Raw genomic sequence first — 17,917 nt, 5'->3', positions numbered from 1 at the left:
CAATGTGGAATTCAAAATAAATTTCTATTAATATCGAAACCGTAAACTGGTTATAAAGGGGGCTTTATAGGCCGAAATTATGATAATAGAGAAAATGTAAGTAGTTGTGAGTTGGCTTCATTATGAAGAAGATTGTATTCTATAGCAGATGTCTTTTGTTCTTTTCTATTACTAGAGACTGCTGCAAATTTTGAAAATGTTCCAGTCTCTTTTGATCACATTTTGATTTTTGTGTATTGTGATAATGTTCTGAATAATTTTTATGATCTTGTATAAAGTTGTAGCTCTTGTAATTCTAAATCGATCAGCGTTGAAATAGCAAAAATAAAATTTAAAAAAAAAAAAAAATAGATGTCAAGATATGGGCAAAATTTCTCCTAACGGCTATTGGTAATAAAGATGTTTTACCATTTTTGAGTCATTTGAAAAATTCTTGCCAATCTGGTTAATTTCTAGAAGTTTTAAAGATATGTTTTTGGAAGTTAGGAGTGACTTTTCAAATATATAATCCCGGAACCTCATCAGCTGAATGCATTCCTCCTTTCTACACGCACGTAAACTCACTACTATTTATTTCATATAATTTCTTCCTTACTATATAATACAAGTTTATATCAATAAACATTTAATTATCAATTACATCAATATTTTTTATCAATGGGATCTTCATTATGCCGAACAATTGCCTGTGCATATTCGGTTTGATCATTATTGACCCCCTTTAAAATTTCATTGATCCTCAGGGCCAGGCGCGAAGGGAGTTATCGGAAATTCGGGAAATTTCCCGAAGCGCCGGTGCCTGTGACGCTGCTTTGTTACCTGATATCAAGGGTCTGAAAAAAAAAAAAAAAAAAAAAAAAAAGAGATGAAACATTAATCATATTAATCATTCAGCAGCAAAAACGATAAACTTATAGGAAGAAAAGGATCTACTCATGCTCTAAAAACATTTAAAAATAATCTAATGATAACTACATTAAACTCAATATCTTAATCGCTTTGTCGTTAGCTCTTGCAAATTCATAATTGTTGGATCTAATTCACTGCATGCTGCAATTGTATAAATGCAACGAATTGTAACGGTAGTGCACTCGACGCGTTTTCGAGAGATCCAGGATCGAGTCCCAGCGAGGGCACTGCAAATTTTTCAAGTCTCCAGCATGAAAAACTCTAATGATTCTACGTAGCGGCAGAACTAAAAGGCGGTGAGTAATAATTTGTCACCACCAGGATTTGGCGATTGGGTGTCTTAATCCCCAGTCGCCCTTTAAAAGGGAGAGTATATCCTCCTACCAGCATGCCTTCGTGGTGTAGCGTTAACACATTCAGTGTGTATTCGAGAGGTCCAGGCATTACTCATTTGGCACGTCTCCTGCTTCGAAATAACCTAATGACTCTAAAAAATTGGTTATTCAGTTTTTAAAATTGAAGAGCTTGCTGCAAGGAGGGCCTAGCTCCATTTTGCTGGATTTTGTGTTCATGGGCCTTTTTTGTTTAAAAAAATTGTTCTTTGTATTGGAGTAGGCGCAAAAAATCATTTTTACTAGCACTTTTAATGAGGACAAACATTTAGAAAAAAGAATGACTTTTTTAAATTCTTTTTTAATTTTCCGAAAATGTAAGAATGTGGAGATGGGGCCATCTTGCTGTAAGCTCTTCAATTTTACAACATAACTTAATACTTCTAAACATTTCCCAATGAAAATTTTCCTATTTCTTAAATCCTGGACTTTTTGTTTGCATGTGTGTTGTGACGCAGAGTATTTTTTAAAGAAGAAAGAGGGAAGAAATTCATCTTCACTCTCCTAAAAAGAAAATCATAATGTGTTGGGTCTTCCTTTAAATGCAGAAGAAATTCAAATACACTGGAGTGACTTTTCCTTCTTTGGTAATACAAACTGGTATCAAACTCCCAACAGACGTAGATCGAATAATCGTAACTTAGTAACGTGACCTCGAGAGACAGAAATACTCTGTCAAACTGTCAATCGAAAAATCTCACCTTAAATACTCTCATACTCAGTTTGCATTCTAGTAGAGAAATAGAAAGAGGAAGTGACAGTAAAGCTCAAAATGATAGATTGATCTTTACTGGTTAGAATAATGTAATTGAACTTACGAATTTGCTAAATCTATGTTTTGCCTCTTCCTCCACAAGCACTGGGTTGTAATGGAAGTTTCAGCCATTTCCTTCACTTCAACAAAAAGAAAAATATTTTTAATAATGCTGATAACAGGTAATTCAAAATAATTCAAAATCGACTCTCACCTATTTTAAGGACCATGATGGTATTTCATCCTTAATTAAAAATAATCGCTCATATATTTCCTCCTTTTTATCCGGGAGAAATTGGCATCATATTTGTTACATCATTAGGATTTGCTGCATCTATATGAATACTATAAATCTTTTATAGTCACAGCCAGTAAATAGCTGTACTGGCTGTGACTTGAAAGTTCCGTCACCAAAGCATTCTCCATTTTCTTCTAAACTATTTATCTGTTTCGAATGCACAAGAATTCTATTTTTCTGACCATCCTCAATAAATAAAACATTTTCAGAGTATTTTCCAGGAGTAATGTCTTCTACGTTATCTGAATATCCAAGAAGCTCATGACGATTTCTGCACATTAATGATTTTGGTGATTCAAAGTTCGGTACACTAATAACGAAATCTAAACCTTTATTTAATGTATTGTTGAGACATCAGGTATTCTTTTGGAAGCAGGAAAGATGAAAAATTAACAACGCCTTCGCCGGGAATCGAACCACGGACCTCTGGAATACCGGCCCAGCATGCAGAACCACTACACCACGAAGGCACGTCAAGAAGGTGAGCGAAATACCTTATATAATCCCCTTTTTAAAGGGCGACTGGAATTTTTAGGGAACCCAATCGCCAAATCCTGGGTATGGAGAAACCTCATCCAACACCCTTTTTAGTTCGGACGCCACTGTAGAGACATTAAGTTAATTGGAAAAGCCGAAGAGATGAGAAATTAGCAGCTGCCTTTGCCGGGAATCGAATCACAGACCTCTGGAATACCGGCCCAGAGTGCAGAACCACTAAGCCACGAAAGCACGCCAAGAAGGTGGGACAAATACCTTATAGCATAAGAAAATGTGTTTTTTTAATACATGTAGATCATCAGAATGGTTTTCAGTTCTTTTAATAAACAACACATTTTATAATTAAGACACAATAATTAAGACACAATAACACGCCGAATAAATACTAATTCAGAAGTCAAACAACAAAAATCAGCGTTAATTTACAAAAATTTTGTAAATTAACGCTGATTTTTGTTGTTTGACTTCTGAATTAACACATTTTATGTTTCTGTTCTTTGCTTTTTGCTTCATCTCTTGCGTATACATGTGTTTTCTAATTAGTGACTTCTCTCGTCTGTTTTATGAGAATACTTCTTGTTAGATCGACAAACTAATGCCTATTTCCACTTTTATATGTACTGTTATGAAATGCCCAGCTATGGTAAGATAGCTTCCCGACAAAGCGGGTTTAGGGTTGCCAGAAAATGGCAAGGGAAGGAAGAGTTCCAAAGTTGGCGCGAAATCGCCCATTTGGCGACAAAATAGGCGATATGCCATAGACGGATGGAGAACATTCTAGAACGAATTCTTGCCTGTTTGGCCCAGAATGTTCTCGAAGGCTACGAGAGATAGGCTAAAAGGCTCTATATTATATAGGCTAAAAGGCTTTATACAAACCCTGCCTGTACGCGGAATAGCAGGGTATCGTCACTTTATCGTGAGTGCACTGTGAGTTAATCGTGGAGAGTATCTTCAGTACGCTGAGTTCCGAGAGCGATCGACCGAATCGAGAGCTGTACTTCAGTGCTTTGCCGTAAAGCTGCCGTCACAGTTGTAGCCTGGAGGCTGTGTTGCTAATTATTTCAGTGTGTTTTTCGTAGTTTTTCGACGAGTGTAAACGTATCTTTGGAACTGTCCTGAGTAATACTGGCTAATAAATTGTGTTTTGATCCTTCATTGTTATCGTCAATCACTCCAAATCGACGGACCCGTAGAACGCAATCGAAAAGTCCTAAGGCAATCATAAACTAGGTTTTTGAGACTGTTTGAGACTAGACATCATAAACTAGGTTTTTGGTTTTTCTAAGTTTGTCTCTTTCATTTTTTTAAGATCTTGTTAAAGGAACCCCTAACATAACCAAAACAGTATAATTCGACAAGCTGACAAAGGAAAAAGAAGGTGAAATAAAACTGCTACTAAGAACTGGTTTTTAAGAAAGATCAAATGGCGAAAATAGGCGAATGCAAACTACATCATTGTTCTCACTTTCCTTTACATTTATGTGAGGAGGTAGAAAGAGAAGGAGGTGGAAAGGGAATAATGGTCAAAAACGATTTCCTGCTCGGACTAGATCGGGAATAAAATCATCAAGACTGTTTTCAGATAAGTGTATTTAGGTCTATCACTCTGATTACCAATTTCATAATCGAAAATATAGCTGAAGAAATCAATTTTAAAGTACATCTGCTCTGTGTTGCTTGATTATTACTCTTATTCAAAAACGCTCAAGTTGCAAGGCTGCGATTCAATGACTATGACGGTTAAATTTTTCTTTTTTTTTAAATTTAAATTTGAATAAGTTGTTTATATTCATATTATTTTATACTTTTATATTTCAGTCAGCAGTTCAGGTCAGACAGTGGCAATCTCATTTATTCTACGTTTATTTCGACAATTCTTTGATCGTTTTAATGTTTTTCTTATTTACATTGTTACCGTTTCTTTAACAAAGCGATAATCTAGTAATATACTGTTGCATACATATGACTTCTTAAATGGATTTAATATATACAAAACCGATGATAGCTTGATAGAATATATTTTCCCAAAAGAAACACTTTACAGTTCTGGAACGTTCCACAAAAGTACTTCTACAGCTCTTCTCATTGTACCAGAGCATAAACGGTAGTTACCACTTCAAACTGTTAAGAACGTTAAACACAACGCAGTGCAAAGCGCATTTAAACAACGAAGCTCGCACGCAGTTCTCCGATGCTCTGATGCTCTCTCCGTTCTCATACAGTTTTCCGCCGGCCACCGAGCAGTTTCCAGCACATTCCATTTCTCGAAATTACTGGAAGGCATATACAGAAAGATAGACAAAGTTGTCATATATCTTGTTTTGCACCAGCTAAGCCTTTCTGCCAGCAGAGAGATTACATCTAAGGGCCGGATACGGCTAGAGTTACATATAGGGATTAGAGTTATTCAATTACAATACCAAATACAGTTACACAAGGACCGAACAAGAATATCTCTAAGATTGACGACTTTTGGAGATTTGTCGCGAAATTTGGGAACAAAATTAGTCACCAAAACCATAGCCAACTTGGCGATATCTCGCCAATTTAGCAAGATAGCCATTTCTCTCTTTTCTGACTTTTCATGTTACATTATCCAAAATTCGTAACACTAAATAAAAGTTGTTGAAAAAAAAGCAAAGTTTTTTATCCTTAACCAGTTACAAAATCATTTCAATAGTTACTGTCTTAAAAATTTTGATTTTACGATATGTTTGTATGTTACAATAATGTATCTCGGAAATACCCGCGATCGCTCATGAAGGCTTCCCTGCTGAAGGGTTAATCGAGACATTTTAGCACAAGTAGATAATATTAAGCCTAATATCAGGATTTCCTCTAAAATTCAAACTGAAAATGAGCTATGAAGTTCAAGGAGTGTGAAATATAGCTGTGATCTCCAAAAGTCAAATTCAGCAATAGTAATTTTTGAATGTCTGGAGCAGATGCGCAGAAGTCTGATTTCCTGAAGATATATTCTTTAAACTGCTGATCCTGCTGTTACCTACAAACACGTCAGAACATAGTTTAACGTTTTCCGTGGAATCAGTGCATTTTACTCAAACATGATCTGATATAAAGCAAGCAAATAAAATATACCACACAGGTGTGGCTAAAATTAGCATGCTGTATTTAAGCATTTGTACCTACTGCATCGTGGCAGAAGTTAAGAGTAATAAAAACAACAAAAAATAAACAAGCCAGTTTAAAGACATCATTGAGAGAAGGGGGAGAAAAAAAGAAAGTAAAGTAGGCCTTTTACGAGGATGTTCGTCACTCTGAAGCGTTCTTAAAACCAGAGGGGCAGATACACAAGGGACCAGTGTAAATATAGAAGCTATCTATCAAGAAAGCGCGGAGAACTCTCTGCTTGGGGTGTTGTTGGACCACATGTGATTTTAAACGAGCGGCATCCGCACGGAAGCAGACTTTTAAAGACCTTAATATAACCCATACGTTAACTCAGACTTCTTCGCTAATTATGAATCAGAAATGCGATGAAAATTGGCAGATTTATAACTTCGTAAGATTTGTGATTTTAATTATAGTTCGGCCTTTTGTCTTCTGTTTTATCCATTCACTCTTTCATTTTATTACAGTCTAGAGGTAGTACGTAACTAAATATTTAAATATAAAAGTAATAAAAAGTTGCTGTAAGTATACTGACTTGTTTGATTAGCGAAAGAGAATATTCGCTAGAAGGCTGCGGTTTGCTTGAGAACATCAGTACTGCTATATAAGTCTTTAAACCAAATTCTAGAAATTTTTATTAGTCCAAAGGGACAAACTGCCCTGAAGGACTATTGTTTTCGGTTTGGCATTTTGCGTTGGTTCACTATAAATGTCTGATTCACTTTTCAGATTGTTGCCGCCAAATATTATCGGCCTGTATTATATTTAAAGAAATTAAATAATGAAGTATCTGCATAAATGTATGTATGTTTCTCGCATTGTGATAAAACAACGGTACCTAGAGCCATCCAATTTTGAATGACGTACGTTTCCACCTGAATATGGGCATCTGTAAGCCCAAATTTGGAAATTTGTTTATTACCTATTTCATATTTTGTAAAATTTTAACGAATTTTTTATGAACAAACTCAACGACTTAAAAACGAGCAATAGCAACACTCTACGGGGGGGGGAGTCTTTATAAATGTAAATATCTTTTATCTTATAAATCTATCTTATAAATTTAATCTTATAAAATTATCTATTAAATATCTTTATAAAAAAATCTTTTTATCTCCAGCGCGCGAAACTGTGTATCGGAAATTCTAAAGGGATATGTTCATTTAAAAACTATTTTGCGATATTGCTATTGAACTGAATTTTATGGTTTAAGTGCGAAGAACATGATATTTAATAAGTAAAGGTAAGACACAAAACGCTAAAAAAAAAAAAAAAAAAAAAAACGGTCCTTTGGGCGTAATTTAAAATCTGAAACCTTTCAGATTTTTATTTATTTATTTTGTCAAATAAAAGAGGTAGTACTCTTTCTCGTTTCGATGAAATTGTTTTCGACATTAAATAGGCGTTATTAGCAGTCTACAATAAGCAAGGTTTTTCATTATTATTCTGCGATATTTTGAAAGCGCGTTGTTGATTGTAGCATTAAGTTAATCATTTAATAAATGATTTGGCATTTAACTATTTTTGATACCATAAGTGTGTCAAACGTAACATAATAAACTGGTTGTAAAATTTCTAATTTTTCTCCTTGTCTACCCTATTGCCGGCAATAAAGATTTAATGTAGCGGTTGCAATGAAACTTAGTAATAATATAGTGAATCGGCTTTTAAGACGACCATCTATGTTCTGTATGATTTTTGGCTTTCTGTGGAGATAGATGTCTTATAATTCCCAACATCTAGCGGTCACATTGAAATTTAATAATAACAAAATGAGTTCTATAATACAACGATGTTTTGGTTCTGTAGGATTTGGGGCTTTTGTGGAAATGGTTGCTTTATAATTTTTGAATTCTAACAATTACATTGAAATTTAGTAATAATATAGTGAATCCTCTGTAAGATGACCGCGACTGTAAGATGATCCATAATATTTGGGCCTCTTCTGTGGAGAATGTTGCCTTATAATTTCTGTGGCGTCAAACGAACTAAAAACTACCTAATTGTAAAAGTTACGTAAAGAGATTGGTGAGTTATCGCATGGTACTGCATAATTATGAAAGCAAAAATAGGACTAAAAGCCTAACATAATTTAACTAGCCTCTGCTTGTGGATGACCCATAGGAGGAAACTCAACTATACCACTTTCTCATCAACTGACAACAACAGCTGCTCCCTGATAAGCTAAAGATGCAATTACAGCAACAAAATCGACAAAGACACTCGTGTACAAAGTTAAAAGAATTTGCATACTCTGCCGAATTTCTGAAAATCTAGCGGACAGATTTTGATGAAATTTGATACATATGTACAATTATAACAGAGAAAGAGACGCACCATTCATTATATGCCAAGTCATTATAGGTCCGCATGATTATAAAACAAATCTCGTTAGTGCCAGGATGTCCAACTGCACGCTGCGATGTCGAACTTAAAATGAGTCTAATATGGGGCATGGTCCCTTCTCACAGCCAGACAGGTCACACAGCATGACGGCATACTGTACAGAAGGCAGCTGAGAAGATTTTGTGGCAGTCGATCCCACTTCAGCAAGGCAACTTTGAACTCCTGAATGGTTCTCGTAGTGGGATGATGAAACGCAATTGCCCTCTTAACAGCATCCCAGATATGCTCTATGGGGTTACGATCAGGAGATCTAGCTTGCCAATCCATGCGGAGTATAACATCACTTTCCAGATAATTGTTGACCAGATGAGCCCCATGTAGAAGAACTTTGTCTATATTAACTGGAACCCAGGACCAACTGCGCCTCTGAAAAGTCGAACATAGTGCTCAAATATCTTGTGTCGATCTGTGGGGTTCTACTCTTTTATCTAACAGCTAAATGTGTAGGAACCTCGTGAACAGATAAGCGAATAATCGCTTGAGTTCGGAAACAGAGAAGTGAAACTCAAGAAGGGTTAATTACCCTTTACTGTTCAAAATAAGAATTTCACAGTCGGTTCCTTTCTCAGAGGGTATAGCAAACCCTCCATTTGGGCTTTAACTCAAAGTAATAAGAAATAAAACTTAACTAATGCTCGACTAAAAAGTTATAACCAAGGCTATCAAAATTCTAAGTAGTTGGCCCCTAAATATCGGATAAGCTAGCAACCTGAAATACGGCCGAGCGTAGTAACAGCTTAGAGAGAGACGTAGCCAAAAGGCGAACGCGGGCTAGTCAAAAACTCTGAAATTCTTTAATGAAGTCAGTGGAACTTCGACTTAAATATCACTCTTACTCATTTGCATTAACCGCGATTCTAAAAACACATTCTAGTAGCAAATTGTAAGCTGAAATTAGGAAGGACAGGAAAGTAGCTTTAACTAAAATTAACTGTGAGAAGCATAGGATAAACTTTACACCTCATACCAGTCATAAAGCCTTTGTCAAAGACATACAGGGGCATGCGTCTTTCCAATATAATGCTTGTCCAAACTATTGCACCATAGTGATTTGTCCAAACTATTACACCTCTACCACCGTAATGATCCTTTTTTCTGAAGAGGGAGGGATGGTATCGCGTTCCAGACGCTTTTCAGATATATGTGAGCCGAGAATCAGTGTCCAGGCTGAATCTCGACTCATCTGTAAGAAGCACGAGGCTCTACTGAAGTCTGGGCCAAGGCGCATGTTGTCTGCACCATGTAAACGCGATCTCTTATATACAGCAGAAAGCGGAACAAAAACATTGGGCATACAGCCCTATCTCATGAAGCCTTTGGACAACTGTAGACCATGAAACTCGGGTTCCGGTGGCAGCATACAATTCACGTGAGAGCTGTGAGGCTGTATCAGTCTTATGTCGCCGCGACGGAAGTGCCAAATAACTATTCTAATTTGGATCTTGGTCGACCTTGTTCATGTCTTCTCGATATGCATCCGGTATCCTGAAATTGTTTCCTCAAACTGCAGACGACACTGGGCATTACACTGAGCTTCGCAGCCATCTACGCTTTTGATTGGCCTGACTATATTTCCAGGTAATTGCACCATTGTTGCCTCGAAGCTGGTAAGTGATCAAACTAAAATGTGTGGATCGAATCCGCTCACCAAACTTGAAACAAAAGTCCACTTTTAGCTTCTTCAGCCAGTAGAGGTATTAGGATTTTTGAGAAGCAGGCAGGGTGAAAAATGAGCAAACGTCTTCCCCGGGAATCGAACCACGGACCTCTGGAATACCGGCCCAACGTGAAGAACCACTACACCACGAAGGCACGCTAGGAAGGCGGGAGAAATACCGTTATAAACCAATGTTTGAAACTGTTTTCAGTGCTGGGTGAACATTGCATTGCTTCACATTCCGCTCGTAACATCTGTAATGCGATGCTACAGAAAATGACTGTCGTTGCGATTAAAGCCCATTGAGGACCTGTTTGCGGGTCCTGAGCGCTGATATAGTTTATCATTGCGATAGTCGGCTGCAGCCCCATTGCGTGATCAAGCATAGCTGGGCCTTTTGACGTAATGTGAGAGTGACGAGGAACGCTGTGTATGTGAGATTTTTTGCTGTTTTTCCAGATAAGCGAGCTTATCCTTGTGATCACTATGAATATATGTAGGAGGACCTAGATTTTGTTTATTGTAGTCCCCCTTTTAATGGCGCTATTATCATAACGTAGAAGAAAATTGCAGTAGCTCTGCCTTGGTGTTAAGTGAACTTGGAGATCGAATCGAAGCCCGCGCAGTAAAGTCCGCACATCGTATCGCAATACTAACTGCACCTCGGCCTCCTCAGCCGATATTCGGATCTATTTCCCAATGCTAGCGCTGTTTAATCGCAGGGCCAGTATAAGAAGTCAGAGATGAACTCTTCCAGACATGAATCTGCATCAAGCTTTTCATCTTGCTTCACAGTGTATAAGATGAGAGTAGCACGTACAAGGCCGGATTTAGACTTGATAAGGCCCTAAGCTATTTGAGATATGGGGGTCCTTTATAAGTCCAGATATTATATGTCAGTGCCAAATATGACTTTCGGATACCTAGAGGGTTTTGGGGGGACCTTCAAGAAAGCGGGGGCCCTAAGCTACAGCTTCTGTAGCTTATAGCTGTAGCTTATACGTAAATCCTGCACTGAGCATGTATGATAAAATACTGGAGTTATTATAAGGCTATATTAAGGTGCCAGTTTACATGCGGTCTTCCCAGGTGCATGTGAGTAATCATTTCAGATTTGTTGCAAAGACGATCGACGGAGAAATTTTTGTGGAGGTTCCAAAAAAGAGCGAAGAGACTACCTTCGCATATACGTAAGATTCCAATACCTTTACAAATTCTGAAATTTTTACTGAATACTTAGAAGATAATTTTTCTATCGAATATCTTAATTTTTCTATCGAATAATATTCCTGAAGCGTATTTATGTAAAAATACTATTAATATCCTTCAGATGCAAAGCTACAGTATTCCTTAAAAATAACATAAAAAAATAATCCGTGTTTTCCATCTCATACATGAATCTTAATAATGCGCAGTAGATATGACATTTATGAAAAGAGAAGAAACTGTCCGGATTCTAATGCACAGAAAAAGTCAACTTTCTTTCTTCTGCAATCAATTTAGTCTTCATAAAATAAGACAAAATTTCTCCCTCAAAATTAAAAAAAAAAAATAAAATAAAAAATAGATATATAAATTGTGCCAGAGATGAAGAGCGACGCAACATATTTCTGAAAATGCCATTCACTGTCTGTGTCACGCTGTTTTTCTGACGAGCTGTCATCGAGGTATCCCAGACTTAGATGCTATTGGAAAATTGCCATGAAAAAGATAGATGCTCTTTGTATATAACAAGCGATTAAAATGTATCTTGCATCGCGAATAAAAGATGAAAAGACGTCTGACATCTGTTAACTTCTTTGTGTGATGCATGTCTTCTAAAAATACATCAACCTTGCTGAATTATTTTTATATAACTGATCAGCTTTTTAGTTAATAGAGTCTGTTTTATTAGATACGTTTTGTATCAAACTATGTGAAGGTTTAAATGAAGAACGGTGCTTTTGCTTTTCATGTTAACGAGGAAAGGACATTATTATTTTGTTTGATAGAGAGAGCAGGTGAATTGTCATATTACTGTCTTCTTAACACCAACGACTAATTGTGGAGAAGCCATACATTTGTTCTTCATGACAAAAAAAAAGGCTTACATGATATACTGAAATACGAAAGTTTTGTTTATAATAGAAATTTTATTGAAGAATATAATAGCTCTTAGAGGCAACATAAACAGACCAAAGAAAAAAACTGAGTAAGACGAAATTCTCCGTAACACATGAGAAATTTCACATATAGCCATAGTCCTTCACAGAGCAGAATTTGAAGCTGTAATCACCGTACGAAGAATCCCAGACTCCAAACGAGATAGTGGTTAGCAGCGCTGACTGCCGTACCAAAGGGCCCGAGTTCGAATCCTGGAGAAGGCATGGATATTTGTAAATGTATCGTGCCGCTGCGGGATGGAGCGAAATAATAATATGCGGTTAGACGAAAGTCCTCTCCAAAGGTTGGTGGGATACTCTCGGATCCGTTGCTCCGAGGTGCTGTCCATCAATATTGAGGCCGAAACTGGGTAAAATCGTTCTGTCACCTGTATGGTGCTGAAGGGTCTTGCCAATGACAGAAGCAATATTGATCTGTTGCCATAATAAATTTCGTAGGCTAGCTCTGATGTCAGAGACTTGATTTAATGTTACTGTCTATTGAGTGGGATAAATCATAAAAACAAAGAAGCTCACAAGCTTAGTTAAGCAAGCATAAATTTCCGGCCACGTGACTCAGGGTTACTCACAGCCTCCTTCATCTTTGTAGGCTGCTTGGAAACCTCGATGAAAATCTTTTCTAGTGTTTCGAAAATGTGTTTCCCGGAAACTTGCAGAATGTCGTCAAGTTGGACGAAAATCGCCAGTTGTCGACAACATGGTGACAAAGACTGCCGCAAAGACCTCTCCGGTTCTACTTAAGCTATCAATATAATTTAAACGTCAGTTGACTCAATTAAGAACCCTATCGAACATAAAATAAATGCATACAAACATAATCAGTGACTAAAAATTCAAAATTAAATGAAATACATAATATTAAACATAAAATTATTATGCAAAATGCACAAATTAAATAAATAAGTAAATACAAGAACAGTATATCAATAAAAAAATATATAGAAACATTAATTCGAAAGCAACAAATATAAACTTAACGAAAATATGCAACAAATTCTAAAATTCTAAAACATGAAACAGCAAAAGTAAATTTTGCTTAAAAACGTCGGAGAGGATTTTTAGCATTTGCTGATTCAATGTTACCTTTCATTAATGATTCAATAAAATGGCCTTACTGTGCATGCAGAAATTATTTCACATGCTTACATTCGTTAAGAGGAATTCATCAAAATTCTATTTATTCTGTTTTATCAGAGTCATAACAAGTGAACAGGAGAAAGAAATAAAAAATAACTAAATTACACTTAGCTGCTCGGTTCAGTGAACTTCCCTCCCCCCCCTCTATTTACGAATTTGATCTAGTGCCATCTAAGTTTAAAAACAGTAGAGCTAATTTTGTTTTTTAAACTTCGCGAATGAAAACAATTGTTTTACAACGTAAACAAATGCTTTCTCATTTTGCCAGGCAGGTGAAGAAAGGGTTTCCCTCCCCCCAAGTTATATCTTAGGGAGAAAATATGAATCATCCAGTTTGGCTTATTGTATAGGAGGGATACGGTTTCCGGTTAATTTCTGAGAATCGTGAAGAAGTCGGAAGGCTTTCTTCGAAAAGACGCATTTAGTGCAGCGTTGGTAACCGTTCATATTTGATCGATAGGAGAATCTGAAACTGTAACTCCGAGATGCACTTTACGATGAAAGCAGTTGTGCAACATTATTTCGCAAATGCTGCCCTGAATTTAACCGCATTTTGTGTTTGGGCGCTTAGATCTATTGCATCGAAATCTGGTTTGCAGATTCCTTGATGTTAATTAATTTATTATTATCTATCTATGTTTACAACTAGAATTCCAAGTATCCGAACTCCAGTTATCCGGATCAATTAATGCTTCAAGTTCAAATTTAAGAGTATATAGGGGGTTAAAAAAAAAAAAAAAAACTAGTAGTAACCCTTTAGCTTTTAGCCCTGTAACTTGTTAATGGACATGAATCAGCTTAGCTCGTTTTCGAGTTATAGGAATTTGTTGTTTAACGAGAATTCGATACATGCGAACGGTTCTCAACATTTTCACTAACGTGTACCATCTAAACAAAAATTGAAAACTTTAGTACCACCATTACATTTTACAATGATTATTTTTTAATTTCTCAATGGAAATATTAAAAAAAAAATTAGCCACTTGCACAACCTATTGGCTGTTTCTATTAAATATGCACACATGAAAAATATTAGATTAAAAATTTTACCAATTGTCAAAATTTAAGTTATAGTATTTTAATTCTAAAATTTAGTGTGAAATTTCGGCCTGTTTAAGAGAAATCAATTTCTTTATGTAATTAGATGGATCCACTTTTAATATTCTTATGTATTTATTTTTCAAATATAACATGGAAGAAAACCCTTGTTTACACAAACAGGTTATGTAGAAAGGTAGAAAGGCAATAAAAATGTAATAGCTTTATTTAAAAATCCCTTAATTTTTTTTTTTTTTTTCCCCGATTCAGCCAAAGTTAACAAGTTTTTGAAATCATCAGTAAGAGTTCAATCACAGGAAATTTCTGTCAATTAATTTTTTTCTTCACGATATTTCTGAATTTAATAGCTAAAAATACTTTGTTTCTTTGCGTACCGCCAATGGTACGCATACCACCGTTGGAAATCGCTGATTTAGAGCGATTGAATGAAATGATTATTTCCCGAGTTAAACGAATCATTAATCAGTTGCTATTTTTGTTTTTCATATTCTCGTCTTTCTTTCTTTTTTAGACCAAAAGAGGCTATTAATCCCAAAGTGGGATTTTGCATTAGTTCGCTATAAACGGCGTATCGTTTTTCAGACAGTTGCCATCAAATGTTATTGCCTTGTATTAGGTTTAAAGAAATTAAATAATGAAGAATCTGCATGAATGTATGCATGTTTCTCACACTGTGAAAAAAAAAAACAAAAAAAAAAGGTACCTAAAGCCATCATATTTGAAAAACGTAGTCCTCCACCCGAGCATGACTTAAAAGGCCAAATTTTGAATTTCGGAAAAAAAAAAAAAAAAGTTTGATTATTATTATTTATTTCCTATTTTGTAGCATTTTAATAAATTTTTGATTAACAAACTCAATAATTTGAAAGCGAGCAGTACCAATACTGTTCGAAATAAAACATTTTTATCTCCAGCGCAAAAGACTGTTCCCTTCGGAAAAACTGTAAGATTAATTAACTCTTAATTTTAAATACTTTTAATTAACAAACTCGGCTCTATGAAAGCAATGTTTTTCTTACTGGAATAAAATACGCGAACAAACAAACAAACATACAAACAGACATTCTTGCTTTTATATATATATAGACTTTGTAAAACTTAAAAGTTTTTTTATGAACAAATATTACTATTTGAAAGCAAGCAATATCAACACTTTTCGAAATAAAGCATATTTTAAAGAAAGATTATTTCCAACTCGCGAGACTGTTGCCACTCGGATAAATGAGGGCGAAAATTAATGTTTTTAATTTATTAACGCGACTTAAAATAAAATACTTTCATCTTCCTAGTGCCAGCTTTCATTCAAATTTAATCTTAAAAGTTAGTGAATAATAAACTAAGCGATTTAAAAGGAAGAAACACCGTTCCTACGATTATTTTTTTCCTACTTTTTAATGTAATTCACTTCAATAAACATGCATTCAAATTATAAGATATCTAATCTCATTCAGTATTCAATACTTTTAAGAAATTACACTAGTTATTCGTTATACTCGTTAAAGTTAGTACACTCTTTAAAATCATTGTATACTTTCTCTTTTTTATGGTAACTATTTTAGGAGGTTGGTTGCGCTAACGGCTCGGTTTTAAAGAAATGATGAAAAGAATATAAAAATATGTAGAACAATCTCTAACACTCTATCGGGAATTCTAAACATACCCAGTTTTTAAATATTCGTGATTTCGCTGTTGAATTGAATTTTATGTCGCGTAAAAACGTGATATTTATAGTATATATAAAGAAGAAAGTCTGTGTGTTTATCCTCTAATAACTCAGTCACTACTATAGCTATCGTCGCCAAACTTTTTACGATTCTTTTCTGGGTCCTGGAAAAGGTCGACGTCCACTTTTTCCAAAAAAAAAAAAAAGGTAGTTAAAATCAGAGATATTAGTTAAAAACTCGGAAAAACGATAATTTTCTCCCTCATTTTCCACAGTGGCAACAGTCTCGTAAGCTCGAGATGAAAATCTGGTTTATTTCGAGATGTGTTGCCACTGCTCGCTTTCAAATCCTAGAGTTTGTTAATAAAAAAATTTATAAGTTTTATGATGAAAACATTAAATACATTATTCCCGATTTCAAAAATTCGTGGGAAGCCATTTCGACTGCGTACGACTTTAATCAGCCAAGATATTAATTTAAAACTCCGAAAACATTAATTTTCGCCCTCATTTATCCAAGTGGCAACAGTCTCGCGAGTTGGAAATAATCTTTCTTTAAAATCTGCTTTATTTCGAAAAGTGTTGCTACTGCTTGCTTTCAAATCGTAGAGTTTGTTCATCAAAAATTTGTAAGTTTTACAAAGTTTATATTAGAACAGTTTGTAAGTTTACAAAGTTTATATTAGTTTTATAAAGTTTATTTTAGAACGTCTGTTTGTGTATTTGTTTGTTTGTTCGCGTTATTGATTTCTGATCAATTACGATCAATTTATTGCCACATTTAATGTACTAAAATTGAATATAAGTGAAATATTGGATAGAAGTTGAGCTTTTACGACCATTCGATTAGAAAGACGAAAATCATTAAAGCCTGTGTGTCATTATTGCTGATATAATGAGAGAGAAATTAGCTTATTTTTCTATGAAAATTTTTTATGTGGGTTCCATATCCTATCAACTTGAAAAATGTATGACTATGAATCGTATTTTTAGCATCATTATTAGAGAAGGATTACAGCGGTATCGTTCTCTCTGTTGTTAGATGCATTTTTCTCTATCTAACTTAATAGCCATCGGGCACTTCCGCTAGCTTAATAAATAAAATTAAGAAAATAAAATTTTTATTAGCTATGTTACTAGGAAAACTGAAAGTCTGAAGTTTGTCCCTTGAAAGTTGGTAACCGCTGTGCTGAAACACCCTGTAGATATTTAGAACACAAACACTTTTTTATAAGACGCTATCAAATTTTTGAACAAACAATATGGCAAATATAGAAGATTTTATTTTCTAGTAAATACGAATAATTATTATCAGTATATTATATCCCTATTGCTACTTTTTGAAATGCTGTGTAGAGTATTCACAAGTACATCGAGGAATTTTCGTACAACAATTCTAATCAAACACAGTAAGAAAAACAGTAATAAAACTACTACCGTTTACACCCCGAAAGGCATGCTGTAAGGAGGGAGAACATACCTTATATATTAATCCCTTTAAGGGGCGACTGAGGAGTGGAGTACCCAATCGCCGAGTCCTGGTGGTGACTAATTATTGACCACCACCTTTTTGGTCGGGCGTCAATGTAGAGTTAATAGGGGTTTTTTTTATGCTGGATACAATAAAAATGAGCAATGCCCTCGCCGGGACTCGAACCTGGACCTCTCGAATATGCCCCCAGTATGCTACCGTTACACCACAAAGGTACACTGGAAGGAGGGAGAAAATACCTTAGCTGTTTTAGTTACAGTAGTTTATTTTAAATTTTAGAGAATTAAATTAGCAATACCATTTAGATTCTCAGTTTTTTAAAATTTTCCTGTCCAAAAATGGAGTTAAGAACTTA

At 35.3% G+C, this 17,917-nt stretch overlaps 1 long non-coding RNA gene across 1 annotated transcript in view; it reads right to left on the bottom strand.

Moving 5' to 3' along the window:
* Positions 1 to 448: 448 nt before the first annotated feature.
* The window catches only part of LOC118192614 (uncharacterized), an 83,847-nt gene continuing 66,378 nt past the window's right edge, over positions 449 to 17,917 (bottom strand). The window contains exons 2-3 of the long non-coding RNA XR_004758790.2: positions 2,120 to 2,195; positions 449 to 833 (exon numbers count right to left, since the gene is read on the bottom strand). This is a non-coding gene — a long non-coding RNA (uncharacterized LOC118192614). The remainder of the gene's footprint in view (positions 834 to 2,119; positions 2,196 to 17,917) is intronic.

This window comes from Stegodyphus dumicola, chromosome 1 (genome assembly GCF_044657685.1).
Source record: "Stegodyphus dumicola isolate Sdum_Otavi_A_Nest chromosome 1, ASM4465768v1".
In the NCBI taxonomy this organism is placed as follows: domain Eukaryota; kingdom Metazoa; phylum Arthropoda; class Arachnida; order Araneae; family Eresidae; genus Stegodyphus; species Stegodyphus dumicola.
Note: the sequence above shows the minus strand (reverse complement) of the source record. Positions and strands in the feature narration are given on the sequence as shown.